The sequence below is a fragment of the Narcine bancroftii genome, chromosome 4, assembly GCF_036971445.1.
Source record: "Narcine bancroftii isolate sNarBan1 chromosome 4, sNarBan1.hap1, whole genome shotgun sequence".
In the NCBI taxonomy this organism is placed as follows: domain Eukaryota; kingdom Metazoa; phylum Chordata; class Chondrichthyes; order Torpediniformes; family Narcinidae; genus Narcine; species Narcine bancroftii.
In genome coordinates, this window is record NC_091472.1 from 249,489,210 (window position 1) to 249,499,225 (window position 10,016).

At 42.5% G+C, this 10,016-nt stretch overlaps 1 protein-coding gene across 1 annotated transcript in view; it reads right to left on the minus strand.

The window, feature by feature from the left end:
* Positions 1-4,681, minus strand: part of LOC138761834 (NGFI-A-binding protein 1-like) — a 74,088-nt gene extending 69,407 nt beyond the window's left edge. The window contains exons 1-2 of the mRNA XM_069934650.1: positions 4,567-4,681; positions 2,336-2,502 (exon numbers count right to left, since the gene is read on the minus strand). The gene's annotated coding sequence lies outside the window, so the exon portion shown is untranslated. The remainder of the gene's footprint in view (positions 1-2,335; positions 2,503-4,566) is intronic.
* Between the last annotated feature and the right edge of the window lie 5,335 nt (positions 4,682-10,016).

A 10,016-nucleotide genomic window follows, 5' to 3' on the forward strand; every position in this document is an offset into this window, starting at 1 on the left:
ATAGGAAATAGCACAGGTTCTATTATTCAAATATCATTAGAGATGGGTATAGTGCTGGATGATTGACATATTACACATGTGGTTCCTTTGTTTAAAAATGATTTGAGAAGCAAGCCTAGCAATTATCAGCCTGTAAGTTTGACATCAATGGTAGGTAAGTTAATGGAAAGCATTCTTAGAATTAAAATATACAAGTATCTGGAGAGACAGGGTCTGATCTGGAACATTCAACATGGATTTGTGTGTGGAAGGTCATGTTTGACCAATCTTGTTGAATTTTTTGAAGAGTTGACGAGGAATGTTGATGAGGGTAGAGCAGTGGATGTTGTCTATATGGACTTCAGTAAGGCCTTCGATAAGGTTCCGCATGGAATGTTAGTTAGGAAGGTTCAGTCGTTAGGAATTAATTTTGAGATAGTCAAATAGATTCAACAGTGGCTGGAAGGGAGATGCAAGAGAGTCATAGCAGATAACTGTTTGGTCAGGCTGGAGGCCAGTGACAAGCGATGTGCCTCAGGGATCCGTATTGGGTCCTTTGCTGTTTGTCATATATATTAATGATCTGGATGATGGGGTGGTAAATTGGATTAGTAAATATGCAGATGATACTAAAATAGGTGGAATTGTGGATAACAAAGAAGGTTTTCAAAGATTGCAGAGGGATTTGGACTGCCGAGAAGAGTTGGGCTGAAAGATGGCAGATGGAGTTTAATGCTGATAAGTGTGAAGTGCTTCACTTTGGTTGGAATAATCAAAACAGAACATACATAGTAAATGGGAGGGCATTGAGGAATGCAGTGGAGCAGGAAGGTCTAGGAATAACGGTGCATCATTCCTTGAGGGTAGAATCTCATGTGGATAGGGTGGTGAAGAAGGCTTTTAATATGTAGGCCTTTATAAATCAAAGCATAGAATACAAGAGTTGAGAAGTGATGTTGAAACTGTACAAGGCATTGGCGAGGCCAAATTTAGAGTACTGTGTGCAGTTCTGGTCACTGAATTATAGGAAGGATTTCAACAAGGTAGAGAGAGTGCAGAGAAGATTTACAAAAATGTTACCTGGGTTTCAAAATCTAGATTACAAAGAAATATTGAGCAAATCAGGTCTTTATTCTTTGGTGCATAGAAGGCTGAGAGGGGATTTTATAGAGGTATTTAAAGTTATGAGAGGGATAGATATAGTTGATGTGGATATGCTTTTTCCACTGAGAGTAGAAGAGATTGAAATAAAAGGTCATGAGTTAAGAGGCAAAAGTTTAGAAGTAACATGAGGTGGAACTTCTTTACTCAGAGAGTGGTGGCTGTGTGGAATGAGCTTGCGGGAGAAGTAGTGGAGGCAGGGTCAATTTTGTCATTTAAGAAAAATTGGATCGTTATATGGATGGGAGGGGAATGGAGGGTTATGAGCAACGTGCAGGTAGATGGGACTAGAGGAGAGGACTTAGTTCGGTGCAGAGTAGAAGGGCCAAAATGGCCTGTTTCTATGCTGTAATTGTTCTATGGTTCTGGAAATGGTGTGTGGAATTTAAATGATTGGCCACTCAGAGGTCTTTGCTCAATGAAACAATCCAGTCTCCCCAATGTAGAGGAGGCCACAATGGGAGCACCCCTACACATTCACAATTGAAGCATTGCATCACTTAGAAGGACTGTTTGGAGCAACAAGTAATAGTGATAAAAGACATATAGGTGTAAGTGTAAAAAACTAAGAGTTCATATGGAATTGGGAGCATTTGTTTTCCATACTGGAAACAAAACTCATTCCTGTGTGAATTGGTAGCAACATTTCCATTTTGATGATGATTGTGGGTTACTGGTTCCATGGGGTTACCACAGAGGTCCATTTGAAAACTTTGTGCTCCTGAGGATTCAAGCCAAGCTCTGTTTACTGTCAACTGGGACATGCTTGGAATGTGTGAAAAGTGAGAGGCAACACTGGTGAAGGTAGGTGTCATTCAGAACTAATTTGCTTCTAACCAGAAGTATGTAATTCCTCTTTAGAAAGAGAGAGAGCTAAGAACAGCAGAACACACCAGGAGCATATTTCTAGGGTAGTGGTTAGCACGAAGCTATAACAGCACCAGTGACCCGGATTGGAAACCAGCACTTCCTCAAAGGAGTTGGTGCATTCTCCCCATGAGCTGCGGGAGTTTTCCCTTGGTGCTCAGGTTTCTTCCCACCCTCCAAAAACATAGAGGGGCGATAGGTTAATTTATTGTAATTGGGTAATAGGGTTTAAGTGTGGGAATCAGCTTCTACCATGTTGTAAATACTTTTAATTTTTTTTAAAATGTGTAAATAGATTAAATATTTCAATAGTTAAATTTAAAATTACCTTATCATAGGATTTGATCAGTGTAGATACAGTTCCAAGGGGCTTTAATGGCAGTCGCGTGAGCTGAGCCACAGGTTTTATCCAGCCCGTCTAACTGAGTCCTGTCCTATCTGCATTCTGGAGCATGAGTGCTGCCCTTAGAGACACAATCCGGATTTGTTCTACAACTGGTGAAGGTAAAGGTTCCATTATTGTCACGTAATACGACATTTAGAATGTAACATACATGAAATTCTTTAACTTTATCTATCGTAAGGAAGTCAGAGTGTTGTCACTTTGTCCAGCCCCCCTCACAGAAATGAAGCCCCAGTGAGGAACAAACTCGTGACCCCTGGTTTACCAGTGCTCTAACCACCGAGTTATCGGAGCCTCTTCTTGATTGTGCTCTTGATTTTCCCCCAAAGCCAAATACCACATGGTAAGAGACTTAAACCTCCATTATAAAGATAGCCCTCAGAGAAAAGGGAGTTACCAATGGCTACAATGCTGCTCTACAAGCAAAAAGGTCCAACTGTCCAGTGGTCTGATATCTGCAGTGAAGACAATGAACCACTGTATCAAGCCAATTAAGATTAATGGAAACACAATCAAAATGGGTAACCACAAGGATGTTTATGTATAATTTATAATTTATAATCATCTTATAAGGGTGGCATGTTGACAATTAGTAAAGATGTAATCTCACAAATCCAAATGGCCCACATTCAATCCAGGCCCCTGGTGCTGTCTGTGTAGAATTTACATGTTCTTTATGTAGCAGCTTAGGTTTCTCCTGCATGTTCCAATTCTAATGATGTGAGTTGGTAAGTTAATTGGACACAGTAAATCTGATAGTTAGGAGAATGGTAGAATCTGGGGGTAGTTGATGGGAATGTGGGGAAAATAGGTTGCAGAAAAATACATTGGATCTACACTGGCAATGCTCCTCAACTCTTCCTCTGCTTCATTGACAACTACATTGGTGCTGCCTCATGCACCCACTATCTACTTTGCTGCCAACTCCCTCCCGGATCTCAAATTCACTTGACCCATCTCTTGCAACACACATCCTTTTCTCTCAGTTTCCATCTTGGGAGACAAACTCTTGACAAACATTTTCTACAAACTAAGTCCCACAGTTACATTGACAGCATCTCTTAACATTCTGTCCCCTCTAAGGATTCCATTTCTTTCTCTCAATTCCACGTCTCTGTCACTCTGCTCCCAGGTCAGTCTTCCATGCTAGATCAGCAGAGATGTCTGCATTCTTCAAACAACATGGCCTCCCCTCCACCACCATCGACTTGGCCCTCACCTGTATATAATCCATTGCCTGCACATCTGCCCCGCCCCCTCTGCACCCATTCGCAACAAGGACAGGATTCCCCTTATCCTCATTTGCCACCCCACCAGTCTCCCCATTCAACATCTTCCATTTCCATCACCAACTACATAATCCCACCACCAGACACATCTTCCCTACTCCTCCCCTCCCAGCTTCCTCAGGGGCTACTCCCTCCATGGCTCCCTTGTCTATTCTTTCCTTCCAACCGATTCCCCCCTTGTGACCAGAGGAGATGCTCCACTTGTGCCCACAAATTTCTCCCTCACCACCACTCGGAGCCCCAACCAGTTATTCCAAGTGAAGCAACACTTCATTTGTGAATTTGCAGGTCATCTACTGCACCTAGTGCTCCTTTGTTTCTCCTCTATATCAGAGAGCCTGGACACAGACAGGGGGATTACTTAATTGTGCATCTCAGCTATGTATACCACAATAGTGGGGATCTCCCAGTGACCATCCATTTCAATTCCCTGCCCCATTCCCAGGCCAACATACCTGTCCATGGTCTCATGCACAGCAAGACTGAAACCACCTGCAAATTGGAAGAACAGCACCTCATTCCATCTGGGGACCCTCCAACTAGAAGGCATTCACATCAACTTTTCCAATTTTGGTTAGCACCCCCCTCCCACCTCACACTTCCCTATGTCTCCTTTTCTCCTGCTTTGTCTTTCTCTTCCATTTCCCCCATCTCCTTTCCCCCAGCTCTACATTTACAGAGCCACCCCCCCTCCCCAATCAATTCTCACCTTTCCTCTTCCCTGGCCTCCTTTTCATATCCAATGAACACCTTTTGTCTGTTGGTCTATACACTTTCCCTGCCTTTCCTTTTAATTCGGACACCTACCTGTTTTTTCACTCATATCTTGAAGGGCTCAGGCCCAAAATGTTGGTTATATATCTTTACCTGCTGTGGACGCTGCAAGATCTGCTGATTTCCTCCAGCAATTCTGATGGAATATTGAGGGACTTGTGCTATCCAAACCTTTTGGGTATTAATGGAAGCAGTTGTCATTCTTGCTCTGTGATAGACAAAGTAAATGGAAGGGAATTTAATACACAAAAGTGCTGGAGAAACTCAGCAGGTCACATAGCTTTCATACTACATTCACAGCATCTGCAGACTTTTGTGTTTCATTTTCTCATAATTCCTTCGTCTCCAACACATCTGTTCCCAGGACGAAGTCTTCCAGGTCATCCAAGATGTCCTCCTTCTTCAAAAAACATGACTTCCGCTCTATTACCATCAACCTGGCCCTCACTCAAATATCCTCCGTTTCCCACACATCTGCCCTGGCCCCCTCCATTCTCAGATGCAACAAGAAGAGTTCATTTCACTTCACCAGCCGCCTCATCCAATGTATTATCGTCTGCAATTTATCCCACCTATAACGTGATATTACTACCTGACGCCCTTCTCCTTCCCTCTCTGCCTTCTGCAGGAACTGTTCCCTCCACAATTGGTCTGAGCACTGCCACACTGAGGCCACCCACAAAGTGGAAGAACAACACCAAATATTCAGTCTGGGCACTCTCAAACCAAGTGGGATTAACAATGATTCTCCAGTTTGTCTCCTTTCCCCCAGCTCCCAATCCCATTCCTTTCCCTTTCCATTCAGAGAACTAACCCCACCTCATCAATTCTCAGCTTTTATCTCTTCTGCTCTCTCACCCATATCCGCTTATGACCTCTTGCCTGTGGTCCTCCCCCCCCGTCCCTTCTTACTTCCTGCCCCTACCTTCTTATTCAGGCAACTGCCTCCCTTCTATTCATACCTTGACAAAGGGCTCAGGCTGGAAACACTGGTTATATATGTTTGTTTCCTATGAATGCTGAATTTCTCCTGCACTTTTGTGTATAGTATTAAATTTCCCTTCTCCTTATTCTCTCTATCACAGTGGTAGAATGACAACTACCTCTATTAATACCCAATAGGTTTTAGACAGCACAAAGTTCCTCAATGTGAGAACTGGGTGTAATTTAAGGAAAAATTTCTCATGAGAATCATAATTGCTAAATTAGATTCACACTGTGGAAATAGCAAGAGGTGATACATCAGTCACTACAGGTGTCTGAAGTGATCCTTAATAAGAGGATTGAAAGTTGCAAAGATCCTTGATACTTACAGTCTTATTTGTTTGCTGCCTCAGGATGATAGTTCCCTGGATAATTGCCATTGTGTGATAGAACAGATCTATCACCAATGTATAGAGTGTATATAGTTACAGTATCTAGACTGTGCTTACAGCGATTGGCTGAGAGCTTAGCCATGCCTACTGTCTGGGCCTTAAAGGGTTGTGTCCCTAGCCAGATCGGATCATTCAGGACTGGTCGGCCACCTGTGAAGAGCTCCGGTCTTTTGCTAATAAAAGCCTTGGTTTGGATCAACAAGTCTTTGATTCTTTCGACGAGCTCTACACATTGAAAACTGACAATTGTTCTCATAGTTGACAATAGTTTGTAACGTTCGAAGAGTGGTGACTTTAGCAATTCAGAAAAGATCAGAATCCAAAAAGGGAATCTGATGTACAACCCGAGTCCACAGGCAGCCCACAGCGGTAAATTCCATGGTTATATTTTCTTTCCAATGATATTTAGATGAGAGTTAACCAAATTAATAAATTTACTGTTATTTAGTTGATTCATGGGAATGTGCCCGTTGCTGGCAAAGCCAGCACTTACTGCTCATCCATGCTTGGCCTTGAGAAGATGACATGGAGGTGATTTCTGCAGTTTTGTAAGTTGAAAGAAATTGGATAAATACTTAAAGTGGAAAATCTTTGCAGGGCCATTTTGAGAATTTTGTTGGAAACTAATTCAGATATATTTTACCTCTGATTTTATCCTGAACCTTATGCGAAGATGGAGCTAGATTTAAGAATACGCATGCAAAGTTATTTAAATTTAGACATACCACATGGTGACAGGCCCTTCTGGCTCATGAGCCCTTGCCACCCAAATACCACAATTAACCTACAACCTCTGTACCTCTTGAAGGGTGGGAGGAAACCAGAGCACCCAAAGGAAACCCAAGTAGACATGGGGAGAGCTCTGGTTTCCTCCCATCCTTCAAAAGGCCTGTTTCTGCTCCTTAGTTTTAATGGTCATATGATTAACTGGTGGTTTGCTTTTTAATTAAAAATGAGGTCATGAAGCAACATAGTACAAATGCAGTATGAAATTTCAACTCCCTTACTCCATTTTAACAATCCATTATTTTAAAATGTTTTAAAACTATTGATAGTTTTACATCAAAGTCACCATTAGAATACATTCTTTCTAATTTTGGTTTGGGAGCCTAAACGCACATTTTAATGCATTTTTGTATTCTGAAATCCCACCATAATTGCTTAAATCTATAATAATTTGTATTAGTCCCCTGGTATCTGACACTTACAGGGATTGGTTGATGCTGGATAAGTGAATTTTTCAGTTGCTTGAAGATTGCGTGTTATGTGAGTTGGCGAACTAACAGGGAGGCGCACCCATTTTAAACTTCTGAATTTTTTTCCACCAGTTGCTTGAGGCTATCAGTTGATAACAGGAGTTTTACCGTAATTCTTTCTGTAGTATTTTTTTTTATATATTGATCATACTTTTGTGGCTCTGTTGAATCAATTGATCCAGAAGCTGGATTACTCTGACCGCTCCTCGAGCAGAACCGTGAGCTACAACTGCTCCTCAGGCAGTGGACCTGAGGCCTTCCCTCAATCTGAAAACCTTGATGATGTAGATGGCTTGATGAAGCTTTTAACGTATCTCTTAGTCAGACACATTTAAAAACTGTTCGTGTTGATGAATTTATTTATAAATACTTTAAACCAGGTGTGGCCAATTTAATTTAGATATTCAACATAGTAACAGACCATTTCGGGCCATGAGTATGTGCTGCCCAATCAACCTACACCCCTGATAGTACTCATGGGCCGAAATGGCCTGTTACTGTGCTTTATTTTAAATTAAAAATCAAAAGGTTGGCCACCCCTGCTTTAAACTATCAGATTTAATTTTAAAGAGAAAGAGAAAGTAAAAGGAAGAAAAACAAACCACTTACCTGCATTTAATATTTTAAACAAGGGCAGCCTTCCTATTCATATGTATGGGCTTATGCTACTTATGCCAGTTATGACTGGTGTACAACCAAGGATTCAGACAAACTTATTACTTTGCATCTGCTCTCTCTCAACTTCAGAGGCAACGAATAAAAGCTGGAAGGTGGTACTTGCAGTATATTTCAGCGTACAAGTAGAGTCGTGAAACCCAAAATAATCTCTCAAAAAAATGGGAGTCAACTTATACACTGGATATACCTTAAATTCAGCTCAAAATCCAATCCATGCTGATCCAGCATACACTGACCCTTGAAAAACCGATTTGGTGTACGTCAACACTTGAGAAACCAAAAAACCCGACTGCGACAGATTTTCATTGAGATTTTTATTAGAAACAATTAGCACCCTTCAAAATTGCTATCATTGTCTAAAAACATCACATTTAGAACCCCTCAAAATCACTCTCCATATCATCGTCTGAAGAAAAGATAGCAGCAAGCACATCCATACTCTCACTGTTTAAACAGTCATATGGGTCCCAGTCTGTATCTGATGAGATGCTTTTAACTTCATCATCAGTGTCCCACAGTAAATCATCCTTTGTGCTGTCCCATGCATTGAGCACAAAGTTACACAGCATTTTAAGTGATGCAGCACTCATTACACCACTTTTTGTAAATGACTTTTCTGCATTCAACATCCATGTATTCCAATCCTCGTGCATATTGTCTTTGAATGGCTTGTTCAAACAGACATCAAGAGGTTGCAATATAGACGTCAAACCACCCAGGATAACTGCCATATAAGTATTATGTAGTGCTAATCTCTGAATGGGCAGCCATTCAGAGCCAGCTCTTCAGCGCTTGACGTCCTGCTTTGCGGAAACTGCCAAAATGTTTGGCCTGGAAGTCAGCCTGAAGAAAACTGAGGTCCTCCATCAGCCAGCTCCCCACCATGACTACCAGCCCCCCCACATCTCCATCGGGCACACAAAACTCAAAACGGTCAACCAGTTTACATATCTCGGCTGCACCATTTCATCAGATGCAAGGATCGACAATGAGATAGACAACAGACTCGCCAAGGCAAATAGCGCCTTTGGAAGACTACACAAAAGAGTCTGGAAAAACAACCAACTGAAAAACCTCACAAAGATAAGCGTATACAGAGCCGTTGTCATACCCACACTCCTGTTCGGCTCCGAATCATGGGTCCTCTACCGGCATCACCTACGGCTGCTAGAACGCTTCCACCAGCGTTGTCTCCGCTCCATCCTCAACATCCATTGGAGCGCTTTCATCCCTAACGTCGAAGTACTTGAGATGGCAGAGGTCGACAGCGTCGAGTCCACGCTGCTGAAGATCCAGCTGCGCTGGATGGGTCACGTCTCCAGAATGGAGGACCATCGCCTTCCCAAGATCGTGTTATATGGCGAGCTCTCCACTGGCCACCGTGACAGAGGTGCACCAAAGAAAAGGTACAAGGACTGCCTAAAGAAATCTCTTGGTGCCTGCCACATTGACCACCGCCAGTGGGCTGATATCGCCTCAAACCGTGCATCTTGGCGCCTCACAGTTTGGCGGGCAGCAACCTCCTTTGAAGAAGACCGCAGAGCCCACCTCACTGACAAAAGGCAAAGGAGGAAAAACCCAACACCCAACCCCAACCAACCAATTTTCCCCTGCAGCCACTGCAACCGTGTCTGCCTGTCCCGCATCGGACTTGTCAGCCACAAACGAGCCTGCAGCTGACGTGGACTTTTACCCCCTCCATAAATCTTCGTCCGCGAAGCCAAGCCAAAGAAGAAGAAGTGCTAATCTACTTTTAGGCTTCTCAGATAAGTAGCTACGAAAAATATCCCAAACCACCTGGCAGCCTGTTCCACACATTGTCCATCCATAGTTTTACACCATTTTCATCCATCCATCCTTCTTTCTTTTTTCATGAAAATGTACCTGCAGGGAATTTAATTTTCAGTTTAATTTTTCATTTGAAGATCACCATTGGTCTTAACTGTGTCCCATCAGCCATGCACGATAACACCACCATAAGCCTGGTCCTTTCATGGCCTATACTTCTGGTTTGCACAGTTTAACACCTTTCCATGCCTATCATGTTGAAGTCCATGTTTCTGATATTTGCCAATGCAAACTGGTGTTTCTGCTGGTTCCATATAATAAACTGGTGAAAACTTACAACTTTATGATCAAGATCTTTCGGTAGTTTCTGTGCAATTTTTGTTTTTTGGCGTAATACCATATTTTTCCTGTTCATGAAATGATTGCACCAGCCTACTGTAGCCTC